The sequence below is a fragment of the Mus musculus genome, chromosome 14 (assembly GCF_000001635.26).
Source record: "Mus musculus strain C57BL/6J chromosome 14, GRCm38.p6 C57BL/6J".
Classification (NCBI taxonomy): Eukaryota; Metazoa; Chordata; class Mammalia; order Rodentia; family Muridae; genus Mus; species Mus musculus.
In genome coordinates this window covers 22054402-22077204 of record NC_000080.6, presented here as the reverse complement: position 1 = coordinate 22077204, position 22803 = coordinate 22054402, and the positions used below count along the sequence as shown (strand labels likewise).

General features: G+C 45.1%; 1 protein-coding gene and 1 long non-coding RNA gene across 5 annotated transcripts in view; both read right to left on the bottom strand.

Annotated features, from left to right (window-relative positions):
* The window catches only part of Lrmda (leucine rich melanocyte differentiation associated), a 1036590-nt gene that overhangs the window by 978889 nt on the left and 34898 nt on the right, over positions 1-22803 (bottom strand). The window lies entirely within an intron of this gene.
* Gm41107 overlaps positions 16448-22803 on the bottom strand; it is a 29520-nt gene continuing 23164 nt past the window's right edge. Inside the window, exon 2 of the long non-coding RNA XR_874399.2 lies at positions 16448-22803. This exon is cut by the window's right edge and continues 21941 nt beyond it. This is a non-coding gene — a long non-coding RNA (predicted gene, 41107).

Genomic DNA, 22803 nt, shown 5'->3' with positions numbered 1-22803 from the left:
AGTCTGTGCACAAGAGGCAAATCATTGGCCTTAACATCTGTATTCTAGGCATTTCTCTAAGGTAGGACGCCCTTGGAGGCTGGGAAGGGGTGCCCTCTGGCCCACATGGCTGTAGGCAGGGGAATGGGGTAGAAGTCTGGAGAGGAATAAAGTCTTGATCCTGTGAAGCATTGAAACTCCAGCTCAGAGGCCTCTGAGAGCCAAGCTGCCAGCTCTTGGGTCACCTTCTCCTCTGTGAGGCAGACTGTGTAAAGCATCGCTAGGGAGGAATGTGAGAAGCTGGTGCTCTGGAAAGGTCTGCTCTACCCTGACATCTTAATAATGACACAAAAAGTTAAAACCACCCAGGTGACACATCTATAATTCCAGCACACGGGAAGCTGAGCAAGAAAAAGACAAAGACGTGGCCAGAGTCCTTCACAACCAAGGAAAGGGCATACCCCCAATGACCTAACTTCTTTCTACTAGGCCCCACCTATTAAAGGTTCCTCCACTGGCAATAGAAGCACAGACAGAAACTTCCAGAACACAGGCCTTTGAAGGACACTCAAAATCTAAATTCTCGCGGTTGGTTCCTAGAAGAAACAGCTCCAACCCTCCCTATATCAAAGGAACAGTAAAGGCCATCTTGTCCAAGCCACCCACCCAGTCAAACTCACCTACTTGGGGCATCACATCTAGAAAGAAGTGTGGTTTCATCATTAATTAGGCCTCAGCCATCCCCACTCCAAAATAAGCGAACTTGGCATGGCCCACTCTCCTGGAAGGAAATTTCAGGGGCTTGCAGACATTACACAAGAACATTTCAAGCAAGCCAGTTGGGTTTCTCAAAAAACCAGGAGCTGGCTAATGAGACCCTGGGGATGAGAAATAGGAAATGGTGACGGCCTTCCCAGGCACTTTTCTCCCTGGTGATCTCTGAGTAGGATAAAGACACTTTGCTGAAATGCAGTACAAAACCAGGCAGGTGCCTGTGGGTACCTTTATGGCAGTAGCTGTAAAGGAAAGGTGGGGATGAGGTCTAGGTTCTAGGAGATTCCAGGCTTAAAGGGTGTGACCTGGCCATTTCAACTGCAGAAATGACTATTTTTTCTAAGGTCTATGTTTAAATTTTAAAATTGTATGTATGTATGTATGTATGTATGTATGTATGTATGTATGTATGAGTATACACACACATAAGCAGGTATGCTCAGAGGCAAGAGATCTCAGATCCCCCTGGAGCTGGGGTGCCAGGCAGTTTTGAGCTGCCAAATGCGGGTGCTAAGCACTGAACCAGGGTCCTGTGCATGAGTGCATGCATACATTGTTTTAAGATTTGATTTTAATTATATGCATGTATGGGGGGGGGGGAGTCGGAGTATGCGCACATGAATGCAGAAAATCTGCAATTATAACAGGCATGTCCAGAACAGGGTGTCAGGTGCTTCGGAGACTGAAGCCACAGGCAGTTGTGAGCTGCCTAACTTGGGTACTGAATTCAGATCCTCTGCAGAGGTGACAGGAGCTCCTAACCGCTGAGCCATCTCTCCAGCCCTGCAAATGGCTGAAGCCCATCACACCTACAACAGGGCCGGCTTCTCTATTACACTCTTTAGAGGGTGGCTCTGGAGCCTAACTTTATCTCAGTCCGGTGACTCTCAGAGTAGAAACCTTTTTGTTCCACAAAAATTCCTGAGTGAGGAAGGGAGTCTTGCGGCTTCAGTCAAGTTGTCCCCCCTTTCCTCATACAAATTTCACTGCCCTGCTTCTCTCTCCCTTCTCCAGGCCTCCAGGGAGAACTCCACTGCCCCCCCCCAAAGCCACCTCCCACTGGATTCTCAGGAATAAAAACATTTCCCACTCACCCCCCCAAATTTGGAAGGATTTGTTCAAAGACAAGTGGGCATGGAGAGTCATCTTTTCCATTCTCAGAGGGTAGACTTTAGTGATAAAGTTTTAAATTGCTGTCCATTATTAATGTTAAACTCACAGCAGTCGGCCCTAAAATCTGCAATTATAACAATTCATAAAAACAGCCCCTTTGTTAGGCTCGCTTGAAGAGCTTTTGAAATATAATTGCAATGTGGCGCAAAGTAAAATAAAAATTCAGATTTTCTTTTACCGAGGCCATGAACAATACTGTCCTTTTTTACAGCAGCGGAAAGCCTCAAGACATCCGTTATATTCCTTCAATGAGCTTTGTTCAATAAATGCTAAGCCTTGAAGCTTTTAAATGTATTAAAGTGATTATGATAGCATCACTCTGAAGGCACTTCAATAGAACATTAAGACAGAAACTATTTCCCTCCACACACGGTATAACAGTAACAAAAAGTTGATTAAATGCACATTGTATCAAAAATATTTTCAGTATTTATAGACATATGTAGATAATGTTGACTGCAACCCACACCAAGGGGAAGAAAGGGATGGGAAAGTAATAAAAGCATTAGAGAGAGAGCAAATTGTGACGCTTAATCTTCAGAACTTAGGCTGCGGCTTTGCCGGTGGATTCATAGGGAAAGTCACACTACATAAAAGGGAACGAGGCTCAAAGTGAAGGAATAACAGAAGAACCAATCCTTGTTTTCTTTTCTCGTACCCCCAAACACTCCCCTGCCTCACGTACGCCATTCTCCCTTAAACAGCTCAATGTGTATGCTGGCGGTGACGGGAGCTACTTATTAAAAACACTGATCACGCTGCATTTAACAGAGCGTAGGCCGGCGAGGTCTACAGGCGGGGCACATGCCTTTAGGCATCAGCCCGGGAGGTGCAGAAAGGTTAGGAGGAGAGATGTGAGGTGGGGTCAGAGTATCAGGACGAGATGCAAGCTTTGCTTTGTTACAAGCTTGTTACCCGGCACTCTTAGCCTAGATAGGGGATTATGAATTCACGTGTGAATTTATCCCTATTAAACGTTCAGTAGCAGGGTCAGTTGGCTGGAATGGCTAAAGCCCAAGGCATCGTGGTCACATGGCTGGGGAAGAATGCCTTGTAGGCTCTCCTGACAGATGTAAGAAAGGCAGAATGGGATGCTTCAGGCCTTTCTTGACTGCATGTAGATTAACATTTCTAACTGTGCGGTGTTCTGTGCCCTGCTGGCGTGCTCAGCTTTATCTCGAGTTTATGCTCCCAAGGCACTAAAAATGCAAGTCCCCCCAACAGGATGGTGATGTTGATACTTTGGAATAACTGTTTATATAGTAAGGATATCTGTCCTAGGCTCACGGTGGTTGGAGTGGATTTTTCTTACATGTCTTAGTCTCTTAGGTGCATTTGTGAGGTTTTATGAGGTGAAAGAGTTTCATATATTAAAATTACAATAGAGAGTAGTATTCTGAGGCACAGGCAATGAAACTATAGAAGAGACAACAGCAAACTCCCAAACCAGACTGCACATCTGTCCACATGCTGTTACTCAGGCCGAAGGGCAAGTGCCTGTGTTTCTGGTGGCAAACACTCTATATACACAATCAGGCTGTGCAAGAAAAGCCACCAGCAAGACCTTTATCACTCAACCTGGGACCCTTCTTCATGGAAGAGTCTCTGTGTTCATCACACCAAGAGTGTCCCCTGGCCCTGGTCATTGCCCTAACCAGTTCAGAGACAGGAATGCGGAACAAAGGATGCAATAAAAAATGGGAAGTGAAGACCATGCAGCGGGGGACAAGTTTCCTACTTGAGCAACTAGCCAGCGCCAGGGGCCAGGATTGATTTTCTATAAGACATCAGGAAAGATCACCTCCCTGCATAACCCTGCCTAGGGGGACGGTGTGGAAGTCATAACTAATTCAATTCAGAGGGTCTAGGTGACAGATAATTTCCTTACGATATGGAGCTTGATCGAAAACATCTTAAGACAGTTGGGAATATTGTAACATACCTGATGTAATGACAAGAAGCTACAAACTAAGAGGGCTGTGACCAGTGAATGATCTTCCAAGTCAGGAAAGAAAATTCTTTTAAAAATAGAAGCACACTCAAACTTCAAAGAAGACACACTTCTATGAATAATTCTGCTTCTCCTTACTTCCTGGTGATAGGCGATAAGTCAGTTTAATTCCTTAAACATAGTGGGTCAATAAGACAACAAAATTATTCTTTGTGTTAGAGAAAAAAAATTACTGTGCTCCTGACGCAAGGAATCTGATCAAGCCATGTGGAAAGAAAACCTAGAGGAGTCTAGAAATACTATGGAACGGTCAACTAAAGTCATGCTGTCAATGGAGAATGATCAGGACTGCCCTTCAAAGTAGGCAACTAAAACCCAGTTTCAGGCTGGCAAGATGGTTCAGTGGTAAGAGCACTTGCTGACAAACTTGACAATCCAAGTTTAATACCCAGAACCCACATGGTAAAAAGGGAGAAAAGTGACACACCCAAAAGATGCCCTCCAACTTCCACATGCACCCACACACACAAACACACACACACTAGACAGATATAAAAATTTTAAATTAATTTATTTTTTGCTTCGTAGGTTAGTTGTTGATAGTGGAGTCACACACACACACACACACACACACACACACAGAGCTCACCAATCTGTAGAAAGGTATCCCAAAAAATCCAGTTCCATCCTGAGCATCCTCCTCCTCCAAGGGTCCAGACGGATGCTTCCAGATTTCCCTAAAGGGCCTGAGTGCTTTCTGTCTAAAGCAATGGGTTAATTGCCCATCCCCATGTTTTCATTTGGTCCTCCCATCCTCAAACCTTCTAATTACTCTGACCATCCCAAAAGTTTTCCACTTGATAATGACATTAAAGAGTGCATATTGCTTGACCATCAGCAGCCAGGTAAAGGTGGAAATGTACTGGACAATGAAGATGATGTGATGTGCTAAAGAGGCAGATCGGTGCTTGTCTGGTGTGCTGGCATCCTGGGTTCTGTCCCTAGCACTGCAAATGTAATCCTAGTGCTTTGGAAGTGGAGACAGGAAGATTCAAAGTCCAAGGTCACCCTCAGCTATAGAATGACTTCAATTAGGGCCACGGGGCCTGTCTCAAAAGATAATAAGATTAAAATGAAGTATGAAATAAACATTTTTAAAGACATTTCACATTCTAGAGCTAACAGGCAGACGTTCACTGTGTAAGCATAAATGAGTGGCTAAGGGTACACGAATCTCCGGCCTCAGCTCTCATTTCACATGCTTAGGAAGGGCCCATGATGGAATTCCAGTGCTTAACTGCTTACATCACGACCACTTGCCTGTGATCCTGAAGGCAGGCATGAGCCCAGCCTTTGATACCGGATGACTGACTCACCTCGCACAAGTTCTGTAACATCTCTGAGCCTCTGTTTCTTCCTCTAGCAAGTGGGAAGATGAGAGATGGTACTTTGCTGGTGGATCGCTGTGAGATGCAAATGAGATGCTCCGGGAAGAGCAGGCATAGTAATTGCCGTAATTATTATTACTTTCCTGTAGCACCACTGTTGCTATGAATATCCCACTGGATTGTTGTGAGTGTTCGATGAGAACTCTTATTAAGTACTTAGCATGGGTACCTGGCACATGGTAAAAGCAAATAAAGACTGCTGCTATTCTGTTCATTTGTAGACTGACTGTGCTCTCAGCATCAGGGTAGCTCATGCATTTCTTTGGGGAACCAGGGTTGAGGCAGGGTTTCTCTGTGTAGCCCTGGCTGTCCTAGAATGTGTTCTATAAATCAGGCTGGACTTGAATTCAGAGATCCACCTGCTTCTGCCTCCTGAGTGCTGGCAGAACTAAAGGCATTACTAACACTGCATAGCTTTGTGCATTTCTTTCTTGCTTCCCTCCCCTCTGTGTGTGTGTGTGTGTGTGTGTGTGTGTGTGTGTGTGTGTGTGTGTGTGTGTTCATGTATACAGGTGCACACTTAGTATACACATAGATATGCATGTGCATATGAAGAAAAGAAGACTATCTCAGATGTCTTTCCTCTGGCGTCATACATCCTTCTCTTTGAGTCAGGGTCTCTCACTGGCTTAGACTTTACCCAATAGGACAAGCTACATTGGCTCAGGGACCTGCCTAGCTCTGCCTCCCTAGCACTTGGTGCACTAGTGCACACTACCATACTCAGCTTTTCTACAAGTATCCTTTTCAGTAGAATATCTCTGAGCTCTGGTCTCTTGAAACACAAACGGCGGTCCCGTTAAGTTAGCAATTCTTTGTGGGACCAAGGGATGGAGAGAACCATGGAGCATAAGTTGGGACAGTTACTCTTTCTTTGCAATGTCAGAAGACACAAGTTCGAAGCTTGGAGGCTACTTCAGATGCACATGCCACACAACCCTACCTGTCAGCTTTAAAAAAAAGAAAAAGGTTCAAGTCACATAGCAAGCTGTCTCCTTTCATACAAATCTTAGTGACTGGTAGCCCCATATATACAGCTACAACTCAGAGCAGCAGCCTTCTCAGACAGCTGCAAAAGCCAACTAGTGGGGCCATTACCAGAAAACCCTAAGCTTTCTTCCAATTTTATCATTATTCCTATAAAATAAGAAGACGGATATTTCTGTACGTCGTTATGGAATCCAGTGCACGAGTTTCCTTACAGGCCTTTTAGATATCGCTTACTTGGTTGTCTTATACTTGATAGCACTGGGGCCTTGCAAACAGTTCCAGGGAACAGAGAAGCTGGTTTTCAGCATCAGGAAAGACCCTCCATCCTACATACACTTTCAGCCAATGTTTTGCCTCCCACTGAAATTCCTGTTTGGCTAGAAGATAGTTGGCTGCTAGATCCAGACATTTAAATATCAATACATCCCAAAACCACAAGGAGGAGGTAGCAAGACACCTGCCACCTCACCGCCCGCCCCCCACCCCCTCCCCACCATCACCACCGCAGACATACTTAATGCCTGGCAAAATGAGTTTCAAAATCCAATGGGTAGGAATCTAGGGAGATGGCTTCATCAGCAAAGTGTTTGTTGCACAAGCATGAGGGCCTGAACTGGAGCCCCAACAACCACGCAGAAAGCTAGGCATGATGCTAGACTCATACTCTTAGAATCCCAGCACTGGAGATGGGGAGACAGTGGATCCCTGGGATTCGGGAGAGATGCTCAGCCAGTCTAGACTAATTGACAAGCCCTGGGTCCCAGTGTCTCAAAGAAGCAAAGTAAATGACTTTTGAGGGAGGATTCCTAAGGCTAACCTCTGATCTACACACACACACACACACACACACACACACACACACACACACACCATGGGCAGGAGAGAGGGAAGAAAGGGAGACGGCAGCAATGCCAACGCCAACTTTTTGGCCCCATTATTTAGCTGCTTTATTAGAGTTTTCCTAACTCCACCACACAAAGGGAAGGGAGAGCTGTAGAAAACTAAGTGGCTTTGTCATCAAAAGCCTTCAGCAACTGGCACGCAAACACCTGTCAGTGCAAAAGATGCCTCTTTATCAAGCCTTCAGACCTACCAGGAGCCAAGCTCACCCTGAGCTTCCCAAGCTATTTTCTTCCAATGTTTTGAAGTCCCTTTCACTTCACATGAAGGCTAATGATTTCAAAAAAGACAAAAAAAAAAAAAAAGGTGGGAAAGGGAAAAGTTCCTTTTCTCTCTCTGTCTCTCCTCACTCTTTTTAAGAAAAAGGAAAAGATACTGAGCCGTGATTATGAAGTCCTAAAAGCCTTTTAGCTGACAGTGGAGCTTTGTTGAACAGCCTCTAAAGAGCCTCCACTGAGAGACAAGATGCAGCAATAAAACAGAGGCAGAGCATACACTGTGCAGTAGCCCAGCCTACCAAGCTCGGGTCCCTCTTTTACACCATAAGTCAGGTTTCTCCCCACAAAGCTCTTTGCAACACTCAAGGTCCAGAGAGGTATCAGACCCACTGACACATGAGCTCAGCCACCTCATATATCATGTGCTGCCAACAGAGAAACTGGTTTGTATCAAACTCAGCACAATCCTGCACTTCAAACTAGATGTGATTTAAACCAGAGTGCACCATACCCTATCCTCTTGGGATGGCTGTCCTCGGAGCCTGCACTGAGCAGTGATTGCCCAGCTAACCAAGAGCTGCTTTTAAGACTGCCCCAACTCTAACAAGCTCATCCAAGAACACTCAGAGGGGACAATGCTGGCTCGAGGAGCATCATGGGAAAAGCTGCATAGCCCTACTATTGCAATCCCAGTTGCTTCTGTATCTTCTGCCATGCTATCTTAAGTCGCTGGTCCCAGCTGGTAAGAGGCCTGGAGTGGCAAGAAGAAAGCACAGCCAAGATTCCATTAAAGAACTGCACACCTTCTCCACAGCCTGAGCAGGCACCCACGGCACAGGCCGCACCTGGCACGAGTGTGTGAAATCCGAGCTTTTGAGCGATGGGGCACTCACCCCTCTTTCAGACATACCTTTTCTCTGAAACTATTACACTCAGAGAGCTTCAAGCTCTGGCTCCAGACCCATCCATCTCACAGCAGAAAGCACCTCTCAAGCTCTCTTCTGACATGAGCCCATCACTCACCATTTGCTGGTCGGCACAGTTTCTGCTGACGTAGCTGCATTGCTAAAAAGAGCCCAATAAGTAAAGCTGATTTGAAATAACTATATATTACATGGAGGTGGGGTAAGGAGAACTGATTTGAAGTCTAGAATACCATCATGTGAAGAGGCTCTAGAAAGAACTCCTTAATTATTTAAATACCTGCGCTTCCTACTGACAGAACACTGTTTGATTTATCAGCGGTGTTAAATATTTGGTAATTTACTAGGGTCACTTGATGAAACAGTTCCATATAGCAAGTGTGTATCAGACACTGTAATTCTTTCACAGAAATGCCTTCGACTCCCTGATTAATGTTCAAACACTGACCTAATGCTATCAAACGGAGATGGGTGCCAATTTCAGCTCTCTTGTAAAAGCGCAGAGCTGAGAGCCCTCCGGCAGAGCGGTGTGTGAAGCAATGCACTATCCTGCTCTGCTGCTAGGTGGGCTGGTGGCTAATGATGATCCCCTCAAGGATGCTCTCACAGTCCACTGAGTGGAGACGGCTGGTGCCGGGAGGCTTCCAACCCCTGAGTTGGAACTATGGAAACTCGAAGAGGATGCCTGCAAAGCAGGCTCTGTGCCTTCTCCCATGCCCGACTCACTCAGCTTCACATACATTCGTCTAGCTCAAAATGCCCCAGTACTGACTCCTGACCTCCAAACTCCTACCTGTTCTTCAAAACCCTGCATATAGTTTTCTGACATTATCAGAGCTCCAGATGCTCTGTCTGGTCTTTCAACTCCTGTCTCCCAGGACTGCTAGAGCAAGGTCAAAATGCCTCCTTGATAAATCCAGGATGGATCGCCATCATCTGTGTAATCTCTGATGCTCCCAGCATAATAATGAATGACAGTGTGCCTCATGCCATGTTAAGTTAGTGAGTCCAAATAAGAAATACAGATAGCAAGAGGACTCCGTGGGTAAAGCGTTCACTTTACAGCCTGATGGCCTGTGTTTGATCCCCAGAACCCGTGTAATGCTGGAAGAAGACAAGCAAGTCCACAGACCTGTCCTCTGACCTCCACATGCATGCCAATGTGCATATGTGTCATGTATGCATACCCATACTCACTAAAAAATTCATTAAACTTTTTAAAAAACAAATAAGGTTTCCAAGAAGCCTAATGAAGATCTGACTTCATAGTAGATCTGACTTTGAGAGTACAGCTGAAAACACAGACTCAAATTTTAAAGTGTGTGTTTGACAAAAATCTAGTCATATACAAGGTCATAAGTTCACCTTGTAAAAAAAAAAAAAAAAAAAAGAGTTGTGATAGCTCATACTACATTCCCCAATCCCGCTTCGCAGAAAGTTTTAAATCCTCTTTGAGAACTGTAAGGAAATAGGAAACTAAAGTCAAAATCCCAAAATATTTAGAAAATTCATTTGCAGACATAATGCATTTAAGTCTCCAGGACACCACTAAAGCAATATTCCGAAGGAAAGCCACAAGTTCAAGTCTGTGCAGTGATAAGCACGAATGAATGAAGCATTTACATTAGACCTGTAGCTGAACGTCTGGGATGGACATAAGGAGGGAAGACTGGCAGAGACAAGCAGTACTCACAGGGGAAAAGCATTGACAATCCAGGAGCCACTGAGACAGCCATCAGCCAAAGGGAAAGCCGGAAAGAACTACCCAAACAACAACGCACAGGGAAGCAGGGGTAAGGGGTCACCTTCAATAACTGCACTCGGGAGGCTGAGGCAAGAGGATTGCTGTGAATTACAGGCCAGTCTGAGTTTACCTGTAAAGTGAGTTTCAAGCAAGCTTGGGTTACAGAGTAAGACCCTGTCACAAAACACACACACACATACGCACGCACGCACGCACGCACACACACACACACACACACACACACACACAAAGGAAAACATAAATATAACCACAAAAATAGAATTCAGAAACAGAAAAGAACATAATTTTAAAGACTTGTTTTTATTTTCTGTTTATCTGTATTGTGAAATTATATGCCACATGTGTATAGTTGCCCATAGAATCCCACATGGGTGCTGGAAACCAAACCTTGGCCCTCTGGAAGAACAGCAAGTCCTCTTAACCACTGAGCCATTTTCCAGATCCCCAAAACATAGTTATTCTAACACAATTGAAACTGGGAAGCATTAATCCAGAAAGTATTGAAAATCTAAAGAAATCATGTCTTGCAGGAGATCCTGAATTATTGTGTAACAGACAAGCCAGGCCCTGTGTGTTCTGCAGATAAACACCACTCATAGCTTCAAGATATAAAGAATGGGTGTCATCTGTACTCTTTGACCCAGAACCTAAAGAAACGCCCTGAACGCCTTGACAGGCAAGTAGGGGCTCCTTGGCTTCCAGTGCGGTTTACCTGATGATTCATCGAAGCTGACAACACCAGGATCTGGAAAAGCATCAAGTCCACCTAGGCTACCGAACGCCCTCGTTGGCAATCTGATGTGCTAGAGAGTTGCTTCCCTGCGGCTGTATGGCTTCTTGGTGCTAATGCACACGGCCTGCATCATGAGACAGTGCCATACCACGTGACACTAAATCTAAATCCAAAGTATGGTTTCTACTGAAGTGCACACCATTTTTGTACCATGGCAAGGTTGGGGTATGGGACATAAATGAAACTGCTTCAAGTTCAACAACCATCCATGGAACATTGTATTGGTCCAGGCAGCCTTAAAAACCACATTATGGCTAGGTCAACTGCATAAGAAAATTTTACTGTCTCAGTATTAACCCTCAAGTTAACATGAGCACTGGTTTCCTCCTGGCTTTTTGTTAACTGTCTTCTTACTGTGTCCCACATGAAGAGACAGCTGGTTCTTAAACTCTTTGTACAAGACAGGAGAGGAGAAACTCTCTGGGGCATCTTTTCTTTCTTACAAAGACATTGACCCTATTGGTCCTTTCGACTTAATTTAACCATAATTTCATTCTTAAAAGTAATTTCTTCCATTACAGACAGTTACATTTGGGGTCAGATTTTCAATGCATAGATTTGACAGAAGTCAATCTGTCTATGCAGATACAGAAAACAAATGTGCATGAGAAGAGCCAAGGAAGGGAAAACTCCAGCCAATTACACTCATCAGAACCCAAACAAAACATCAGCAAACAGGACCTAGGCAGCATACCATCCTGTTTCACAGACATGTACAAAACCTGTCTTCATGACTCAGCTCTTATAACACCACGCACGGAGGCCTTTAAAAACTGGAATTTGTAAGTAGCTCTATATTAAGGAGCTAATATAGTTTATCACATTAGTAGGTGAAATTGGGCAAATCGCATGCTTCTTTCCCCAGATATCCAAAGTTCCTAATTTGAAAAGAGAACACAGTGAAAATAAGTAAATGAAACACATACACACATACAATCCACTATTAGTCAAAGCAACCACAAAAGGTAAAGAAATAAGAAGCATGAAAATTATTAAAGAAGAAAATAACTTTTGCAGGTGATACAATTAAATGCTCTAAAAGAAAACCCTCAAAGGATTAACTGAAATTTTTTCAGGAAAAAGACACTTATATGGCTGCTAGCTTAAAATTAACATTTTTGCTCCAAATATGTAGAGCATAAACCCAGTTCTCACTGGTGTATGTTAGATTAGAACACTGTTGCCCATTGTCGAAAGCGCAGAAGTCTAAAGTCAAGAGCTGTGATGAGCAGCAGGGTTAGAACTGCAGGGAACAGAGTAAGGATTGAGTCCCTGTGCTGTCTGGAATCTGGAACCTGGTTTGTTTTGTTTAATAGTGGCCAGAAGCATGCTACTAGAAGACTTCTAGAAGATATCTATTTTATTAATTTCAATAAAACTTCTCAAGTGTTTTGAAAGAAAAAGGATTAACATTAACTATCAATAATCTTTGTTAAGTGCAGTCCACTTGCAAAGTTTTTGTCAGGCTCCTCACACAGAGATGGGAACTCACGCTGTAAGTGCAGAAATAATTCTCAGAAGGTTCAGGGACACTGGGGTCATAGAGGCAGTGACAAGCAGGGAGTGCCTTCTACCTCTGAGCTCTAGTTCACTCCTTAAGAGACTTCAGGGGGTGGGGGCCCATTTAAGAAAAAAACACAGGGCCCCCAGTGTAAGAGCTAGAGAAAGTACCCAAGAGCTGAAGGGGTCTGCAACGCTATAGGTGGAACAACAATATGAACTAACCAGTACCCCCAGAGCTCATGTCTCTAGCTGCATATGTAGCAGAAGATGGCCTAGTCGGCCATCATTGGGAAGAGAGGCCCCTTGGTCTAGCAAACTTTATATGTCCCAGTACAGGGGAAAGCCAGGGCCAAGAAGTAGGAGTGAGTGGGTAGGGGAGTAGGGTGGGGAGAAGGTATAGGGGACTTTTGGGATAGCATTTGAAATGTAAATGAATAAAATATCTAATTTAAAATGTCAAAAAAAAGAAAGAAACATCAACTTTCATGAATGTTTTTGTCTTGTCAAATTGGCCAAAATGTACTCTGAAATCACAAGCAGATCTTAAATGCCTGACTTCTGTTTTTAATACAAAAATGATCCATGAAAATACTCTTATCGCTAATAGTGGAGAACAATGAATGTCAGACGCATCTAAACAGATAAGGAGATTATTAGCCAAGGATCTGAATAACATTTCTTTTGCTTTGAGATTTTGAGTGGAAGGGTGGGGAGGGAACCGAGTGGGTTAAGCACTTGCTGTGTATTTGTAAGGACTGGAATTCTGATCCCCAGAACCCACACAATGCCAGACTCAATAGCACATGTAGTAGTCCCATGCTCTGGAGACTGAGATGAGGAGGAGACAAAAGAATGCCCATGGGCTCAGGCACCAGCGAGTCTGGCATATGCAATGCAAGAGTCCCTCTCTCAATATCAAGGTTGTCCTCAGCAGACAGACAGACAGACAGACAGACAGACAGACAGACACAAGCACAGACTTATGTACATACAGATAGAAACAGAGCTGGAGAAATGGCTCAGTGGATAAAGTACTTGCCATTCGGGCATGAGGAGCAGAGTTCTGGGTCTCCAGAACCCACATGAAAACTAGGAAGGCATCGCATCACTCAAGAGGCTGAGACAAGGTCCCCAGGTCAGGAAATGGCAAGTTCAGGTTCAATGAGGCAACTCTGTCTAAATCGATAAGCTGGAGAGCAATTGTGGACATCAACTTTAGACCATCACACATACGAGCACACCCCTGCACACACATGAAAACATGCTTACATACACGCATATAAATGTACACATGATAAAATTTAAAATAAAAGCAATTGCAGATGAGGTGTTTCCCATCAATCCATGCAATTCTATGGCTTTTTAGCACAAATAAACTTCTCACTACATTTTTTTATATATTCCAGAAAAGCTACCTTTAAAACGTATGTCTTTCAAATTAGTTAAGTATTGTATTGAATGCATTCTGTACCCTGACACCTTTAACAGTGAGGCAATGGTAGTAAAGTCTCATAGTTGTAAGACTAGAGGCATACCTGCATCACTGAGTTGATATACGAAGTTCACACATATGTGTGGCATGCCTATCCTGTGTCAGGCATTGTGAACAGGACACTTAGAAATATGGTGCACAGTAATAGACTGAGAGCTTACCCTGAGGGCTAGGGTGTAGCTAGGTGAGTAGAGTGTTTGCCTGGCACACAGAAAGCCCTAGACTCAGTCCCCATCACTACGCAAAGAGGGAATAGTGGAGCTCAACTGCAGTCCCAGCACTTAGGAGATGAAGGCAGGAAGAGCAGAAAGCTAAGAACATCCTTAGCTACATAGCAACTTCAAGGCTAGTTGGGATACATGAAACACCATACAAAAAATAATAATGATGACAAATAATCCCATTGAGCTGAGTATGTAATCAAAAAACAGGAATAAATAAGAAATAGATATAAAACTTCACCTATGGTGGCCAGTGTATCTTCTGTTTCCAAGAGTCTGCCTAACAAATTATACCAAAACCTGAGTGGTTCAAAATAATAATCGTGAGGCTGGAGGGTGGCTCAGTGGTTAAGAGCGTTTACTGCTCTTGTAGAGGACCTGGGTTTGGTGCCCACTATCTACAGCAAGTAGTTCGCAACCATATCACTCTAGTCCCATGTTTGTCTGATGCCCTGTGGCCTCCTCAGACACCTGCATACAAGCAGTACACATAAACTCACACAGACAAATACATTCACACAGATTAAAAAAGATTTTAAATAATAATGAAATAAAGTAACATTTATTCTTTCTTACACATGCCACAACATGCCTAGGCGAGGTGGACCCCAGTGTACAGACAGCAGGTCTGGCTCCAGGCTGTTTCATATGAGTTCACGGTGAAGCCAGTGTCAGACAATAATACACACTCAAGAGAGGCATGTGGAATTAGCCCTGTCCCCTACGGTCTAGGTTCAGGTCTGACTGTCTTATCTCCACCTACATTTCACTGATCTGAGTGTGTCATGCAGCTCTGCTGATATCAGTGGGTCAGAGGAATCCGTTTCAAGGGAGAAACGGTGAAGCCACACGGCAGAGATCAAGAACAGAACTGAGACCTCAATGTGACTAGCCTCAGCCATCAAGAGGGGACAGGTGATGCTGTTCTATGAACAAAGAGATCTGGCTACATAGAGGAGATCAGGAAAGAGTGTCCCTAAGGACCTGAACTAGAATTGGCATCAGCAAGATCCATAAAAATAAAAGCCAGTAGGCAGAGGACTTCAAAGGGACTGCTAAACAACATGTGCAAAGTAGCAAGACCAAAAGTGACACTGCTGCTTTAAAGCGTTCAGAAAAGGTCACACCCTACCAAAAGTTGTACTAATCTCCACTAACATCATTATGTTTTTAGTGAAAATGGTCTTACAGAGATTTTTACCCATTGCCATTTTGTTTCCAGGGGACAGACTACATTTGAATAAAACCTGCAGGGTGTGGTAACATCCTTCATAGTGGGTAGGCTTTCACTGAGATCAGTCAACGTCCTCCAAAGTTATTCGAGAATGGTCTTCTAAATGGAAAAGGATGAGCACTCGAGTTGAAGCAGACGCCTTCCTTAACTCACTTAAACAGAGCCATGAGATGGGGGACTCGGCAGAGGAGCCCCAGAAGAGAACACAGGCAAATTCATCCGCTGAAACTCAGAACTGAAGAATTGGAGATTCCCTGTTGACAGGCAAAAATATGGCCTCGTTGGGTCTTCCATCTCCTAGTTATTAACAGCAGACAATGCTACATCAGTCACCAAGCCTGAACCAAGGACCTGTGCCTGAGGTTAGTTTCCAAAGCACCCACTCAGCACATTCAGACTCTTAAATATGATGTTCCCTTCGCTATTTGTCTCCACCTGACTTGAAGCAGGTTAGGATGTTGGGAGAGAGCTGCCTCGCCCAAGGTGAACACAGCCAGCAACACAGAGTGACAGCCATTGCATACAAACTCAGTGAGCCACACCCTGTCCTCTGACATTCAGGGAGATGATCTAAAAAAAAAACAAGGGATTGTGTTTTTCCTAAATGGAGCATAGCTCAGAAACCAGAGGATGAAGAAAGTAGATGGAGGGCAGCAGGGTATGAGGGAAAGGCAGCCTCAACACAGACTGTACCTTGGGGCCATGGTAGTGGCAGTGACCTGGCTGCCTGTGCCTGAGAGGACGGGAGGCCTTCACTGTGGCAGCTGAAAGGGGCCGTGTGGATAAGACAAGTAATTAGAAAAGGAATAGTAATTACCGCAGCCATGACAAGGAAGACTGCCCCACAGCCAGCCCTGTCAAAGCCTATAATTCTTGCAAATGAGCAGCAGGCTGGGCGACACAAGGCGTCCCTCATGAATTATACAGGTGATCAGGCACGGTGCACTCTGAGTGACGCTTAGGCAGGAAGAACTGTGGGGCAATGGAGATAGCAGAGCCCCAGGTGCTACAAGGGTCTCTGGTCCCCCATAAGTAGAAGGTGAAACTCAACCTCTAGACCATTGTCCTCTGCAACTGCCCTCGCCCTGGGGCTGCTGTGGCAGGCTCTGGAGACTTAGGGCTGCCAGGAAGTCCTGTACAAGGATAGGGAGAATGGCAGTTCTGGAAAGACAGACTCAGATCGCCCTGATCAGACCCTGAGCGTACACATATGACAAGCAGAGGTAAAAACAGGATTTTTTCCTAGGGGACAGGTGTTATAGGTTTAATTGTAATCCATACACCCCCTCCAAGATCCCCCCCAAACAATATGTTTTGTGATCCTAACCACCAGGACTTCCACTGTGACTGCACTCACAAACAGGTCTTTTTAAAAGGCAGTCAAGCAAAAGTGGAGATATCAGCCTGTTGGACTCATAAGAAGATGAGCTTAGAGCATAGGCAGACACACAGAAAACGCTGTCTGTGAGGACACAAGAAGATGGCCACCTTCAAGCCAAGGAGAGGCTCTGAGAGAGAACAGCCCTGCCTGCACCTTATATGTGGAACCTACAGAAATATGAGACCATGAATATCTATAGCTCCTAAACTACCCAGCCTGTGGTACTCTTGCCTTGGCAAACCACCTCGAGGGAATACACAAACAAAGACCAAGAGCTAGAAAAACACAAAGGGCTAGGGAGGAAGCTCAGATGGCAAATCGCTTGCTTAGCACGTCCAGGATCCTGGCTTTGATCTGGAGCATTGAATAAACCAGGCATAACAGCACAGAGCTGTAAATCCCAGCTCTGAGGAGGTAGCGGCAGGAAGACCAGAAATTCAAAGTCATTCTCTACAATGTAGTAAGTCTACGGCCAGCCTGGGCTACATGAGACCCTGTGTCAGAAAAGAAAGAACACAAGACACAGTCAGTCCACTTGGCTAGAGATTAAGAGAACTTCAGCTAAGCTAAACAAACAAACAAACAAACAAACAAAAAAGGCCCTCATGGTCAGGATGTTGACCCAAGTTCTACAGCTACTCTACAGCTACTAGTTCTGAGCAGGGACAACTTGGATCTGACCTTGATTCTCACTAACTGCTTTGTTGGCAAGGCTGGAGGGGTGGAAGTGGGAGCACCAAGAGCAACAGTAAGAGTATGAACTTAGATTGGAACTCACTCGGGATGCGGGGAGGGTTGGGAAACCATTCGCTGAGATAAAGGAGACAGGAACAAATTTGGGGAGGAAGTGGAAGGCTGAGTCTGCACATAACTGGGGTAGGAGTCCACCCCCACAGCTGTCTCCAGAGAAACAATCGGTCTACATTCCCTGGCCGTGTATAGGTCCACACAAACCCTGATGTTTCTGCCTGAGACCCATACTGATAAGCAGTGATGCTATTGTTATTTGTAGTCAGTCTAACTTTGTCATGTTGGTCTTCAAACGGAAATCAGAAAAGACTTGAACCTCATGCTTCACTCTCAACCTAGGGACACACACACACACACACACACACACACACACACACACACACACACACACAAAACTCCTGAGATCCACTGTGGTGGGCCAGAACAGAGATTTCTGGGGAAGTGTGGGAATGTCCAAATGCTTCCACCCAAGTTCAAGCAGAAGTCAACTGTATTGGGAGGGGGGGGGGGGGGCTCTTCCTTAAACGCGGTCTTAGACCACCTCAGAAAAACATAACCAAAAATCACTTTCAACACCTACGCCTTCCTTCAGGATAAAAACATTTAAAAGCACTGCCTTAGAGGGAGGAGTTAGTAAGCCATTGTGTGCAGTGGTTCATCGTTTACTAGGCAAGGGATTGGCTGACACCTCCTGCTTTGGGCTCACTTTCAGACAGCAGGGACACCTCAAGTGCAATGACAGAGAGAAGTTTCATTTCTCTCCATGCCTGATAGGTGAGTATTATAATGTAAAATCCCTAGGATTTCCATAACAAGAGTAGATTCTATTGTGAGGAGATAGGTTTGTATTTTGGGCTCTTTGTACTTTAAAGGAGCCTGGATAGCAAACCATGAATTATCTGAAACAATGGACTTCAGAGGTTCTTAAGGGTTTCCTTAGGGAAAAAAAGACTCTTCACTTGACTAAGGGGAGGACTTGTTGATCCAGTGACCTCTCAGAAAAATCCCCTTAACACTGGGAGGCAAAGCTTGAAGCTAAGAGACCTACTCTGGCTTCCTCTGCTACTCCATTGCATCTGCCTGGGTCTTGCTGTCTCCAAAGTGCTGGATCCCACCAATAGCTCTAACTGTCCCCCCAAAGTCACACTACACCTATAATAACCTCCAAGGAGGCTTCCCAGATGGTTCTCAGGGAGAAACATCTCATAGAAAACACAGAAAGAAGGAAATAAGACCCACAAAAGAAAATTGAAAGCTATGGCCAGGGGATGGTAAAGTGTTCTGATAAACCCAGAAGATATTTAAGGGGTTTCAAGAGAGTTGTTTTTAGTGTTGCTGCTGCTGTTGTTGTTATTGTTGTTTGCTGCTGTTGTTATTATAGCAAGACTGCTTGCCAGGTGCTAGGCTAGATATAAAAGAATTCATTCCCACTTTGATGAGCAGTCTGGTAGACAGAGTACCTTATAGTAACTGTGCATTTACCATTGAATATGCAGGTAACCAAATGTCAAGATATGGCAGACAACAAAGAACAATTCCTATAGGTAGTGATCATCCTCAAAGCCATGTTAACAAATTCATTAACGACCATGTCACATGTACACATAGGAATCTTACAATCCAATACAAGAGACCAGCCCTCATAAGATAGGACAAGGTGCAACATGAAATGTTCTTATTTAATGTGGCACATGTCTGTCATCCTAGCATATGGCAGGTAAAAGTAGGAGAATCAGAAATTCAAGATCATCTCTGGCTATGTAGTGGACAGAAAGTCAGCCTAGGCTACGTGAGACCGTGTCTCCAAAAGGAGGAGCGAGCTGGGGAAATGATTCAGTAGGTAAAAGTGCGTGCCCTGGAATCCACGTTTTAAAAATATTTAGATATGGTAGTGTGTATCTGTAATACCAGTACTCCTGTGGTGAGACTGGAGGCAGAGACGAGAGAAACACCTACAAGTTTGGGGCCAACTAGCCTTAAGTTCCAGGTAAAGAAAATAACAAGAGAGATGCTGTCTCAAAGCAAGGTAGAAGGTGATAACTGACTCCTGAAAGCTGCCCTCTGACCTTCACATATGTTCCATGACACATGTGTGCCTATACTTATATGTACACACCTGCACACAACACATAAAAATGATATAACACGATAAAGGCTTAGTGCATGTCTCACTTTGACTAACCTTGACCCCTGGCCCAAAGTCACCTGACTGACAGTCTCCTGTACTCACAAAGTTTGACCAGTCCTGCTATGGTCTATGTTTTTGCCTCCACCTACCCCTCAAATTCATAATTTAAAATCCTTACTCCTGTCGTTACCCAATGGGGAAGTGGAACTTCACAGATGGGTCAGTATACTCATAAGAGCTGGGACCCACCCCTACCCCTTCTAACATGTGAGAGTACAGAGACAGCTACCTAAAAAGTGAGCCCTCATCAGATACGATCTGCACCATTTTGATCTTACACTTTCCAGTTTCCAAACTGGTGAGAAAAGCATTGACAAGCCATCCAGCCTGCAGTATTTTGTTACAGTGGTCCAGATAGACTATAATATGTACTCAACCAAGCAAGACTGGCTTAAAGAGAAAACATTACTCCCTTCCCATTTCTCATCTAGCCATAAGCTCACCCCCACATGCCTGACTTCAGAGGGATCCTGGGTAAGGAAGCATCGGCTAGCATGAGAGGTGGCCATATGTCTGGATAAACAGCATGCGATACAAATATGTGTATAATATAAATAACACTGGTGCTGTGGAGATCGGGACTCTTGGACCTCATCCCAGCTCTACTGAGTCTGAAACTCAGTAGGGGCAACAAACAGCCCAGGAGTTTACATTTCCAACTAACTCCCAGGTGATGCTGATGTTAGTAGGGAACAGAACCCGTTTTCTGTGCTTTAAGGCAAAGTCTCCATGGTTACTGGTGATGGGGGCCCAGATCATGAGGGCACAAATAGTCTAGCTACTACCATACACTGAACAGTTACTATAAGCTAGACACTAGATGAGCAGTCTGCAGGAATCACCTCACTTTGCCCTCTGAGCCAGCATTTCCTAAGAGAGGAAATTGAGCTGCAGCTTTTCCAACCTTGTAGTGAGAAATGCACATGAAATTCAGACTTGAATCCAAGGACCTTGCCTGGGTTCCTGCACCAGAGACCACACTGAAGATACACCCTCAACTCCTATCTCTAAACCCAGGCTTCCTGGTAATGTCAGTAGAGGGCTCTGAGAAATTCTGAAATTGAGAAAGCATTGAACTTTGGGAAATCTAGCATTGCCAAACATGTTTGCCTGTGTGATATTCGCTAACATCTCTCCATAAAATGCCTATCTCTACGGTCCCTTTAGCTTGCCAGCCGCCCCCTCTACTCCTGTCTGTGTGGCTCCTGAAGCTCACAGCCTAACTCTATCACAAGGCATATGGTGCTGGTCTCCGTGGAAGCACCATATCTGCTGCTGCTTTATGGGGGGACCTCTGATTGGGCCCCCACTGTGCTTTACATCCAGTCCCATACCTCTTCTCAAGTCCTCACAGCTTCCAGAAGCTTTCTTAAAACGCCCGGTGTAGAGAACAACTGTCTTGGTCTAGCACAAATAAAACGGGTGCAAACTTCAAGGTTACAGAGGCCAAGCCTTGTCCTGGGCACACCTGAGCTGCATAAACCCAAGATGCTCCTTCCCACCCCCACCTCAAGCTGCAGCCCCTGAGCCTGGGGCCACCAAGCGCCGAGCACCTCCCTCTGGTAGCTGGCCGTGCTTCATCTTGCCTGCTGTTAGGACCTCAGCAGAAGAGAGAAACTAAAGGATGAAGACAAGGACCAGATGTGGAGCTTTGCTCTAGCTTGGAGCAGGAGGCAGCTTCAAGATGTTTTTCCTCTTCTCCGCCTCCTGTCATTGCCTGACCCCTGCTAAACTGCAGAGATCAGCATTTGGAGTGAAAAGCACAGGCTGAGTGAAGGGCTGACTACATTTTCCCCTCCTGATTCAGCAGTGTGCCGGGGGAATTCTTACCACCACCGCCCCACAAAAGAGACTGTCCGGTGTGCAGCTCAGCGAGCACTTAATGGGCACCTACTCTGTGTCTTGCACAAAACACTGGACACCGAAGAGCAAGGAAAGTTTAAGCAATGGACCCCGCCATTGGAGAGCAGTGCAGCTTACATGAGAATCAGTGCCACACTTTGACAACTGAGCAGATCGCTTCACTGTGAGGGGAAAGCAATGATTTGTGCCACCAAGGGTCCTAAGAACTAATGGGAGTAGAGTGGAAGACAGTCTGAAACACGGTGAAGGCACGGGTAGGGGTCAAGAGCATGGGTGGGGTTGAGGGCATGGGTGGGGGTTGGCCCCCTTGTTTCTTTCCTTAGTTTAGAGCAGTAAAAGTTCCCTTATCAGCACCTAAGCTGCTGTGAGGTGGGGTGGGGTGGTTTCAGGCAATTTGGTACAGGAAGACACTGACACTGGGCAAGCTGTTGGGGGGAGTGAGGTTTAAAAGGTAAAGCAGATTTGGCAGCGAGAAACTGGGAGAGAGAGAAAGCAAGGAACATTCCAGGCAGAGAATGGACTAGGGCCTGGAGACTAAGGTGTGCAAAGGAGTGAGACAGAAGGGACCGGCTGTCAGATGATTCGGGTCCTCCCCCAAGGAAGGGGGGTCAAGGACCCAGCAGCCAAGTCTGGCTCGAATCAAGACCAAGAATCAAGGACAATGAGCCACTCTCTCCTCCCATGAACCTTCCTGACATAGGGATCCGCACACAACCTGGAGCCCCCCACAAGCTCCATCAGCGCTGGGCTAATTGCTTCTTTGGGGGGGGGACAGAAAGGGAACTCAGAACCCCCTGCTCCATTTCCAACATCAAAGAGATGAGAAGTAAACATTCAATATTTCGAGGGCTGGTTTACATTTAGAGAACATCAGCTCGGGGAGAGAAATCGTGTAGTCATTTAAAAAGATTATCGTGAACACTATAGAAACACAGAAAAAATGCTTTTGACATGTTAAGTGAAAAACAGCAGAACTCAAAACAATATGGGTACCATTAGCTGAGCATGAGCTTGGTTGGGTACCAGAGTCTTGGAACAGACCAAACCAAGTTCCAATGCTGACTCTGCAAGTCGGGTGCTGTGATGCCCAAGCATGGTTTCCTAGTGCCCTGTAGTGAAAGGATTATGGTAAGACTGACATCCCACAGCTGCTGACAGTTCAAAAAGCCAGCCTCTTACCCAAAATTCAACTCCCCCAACAACCAGGATATATGCAGTATAAGAAGTATGACTTTTTGGATAGAATTGGGACTTTGT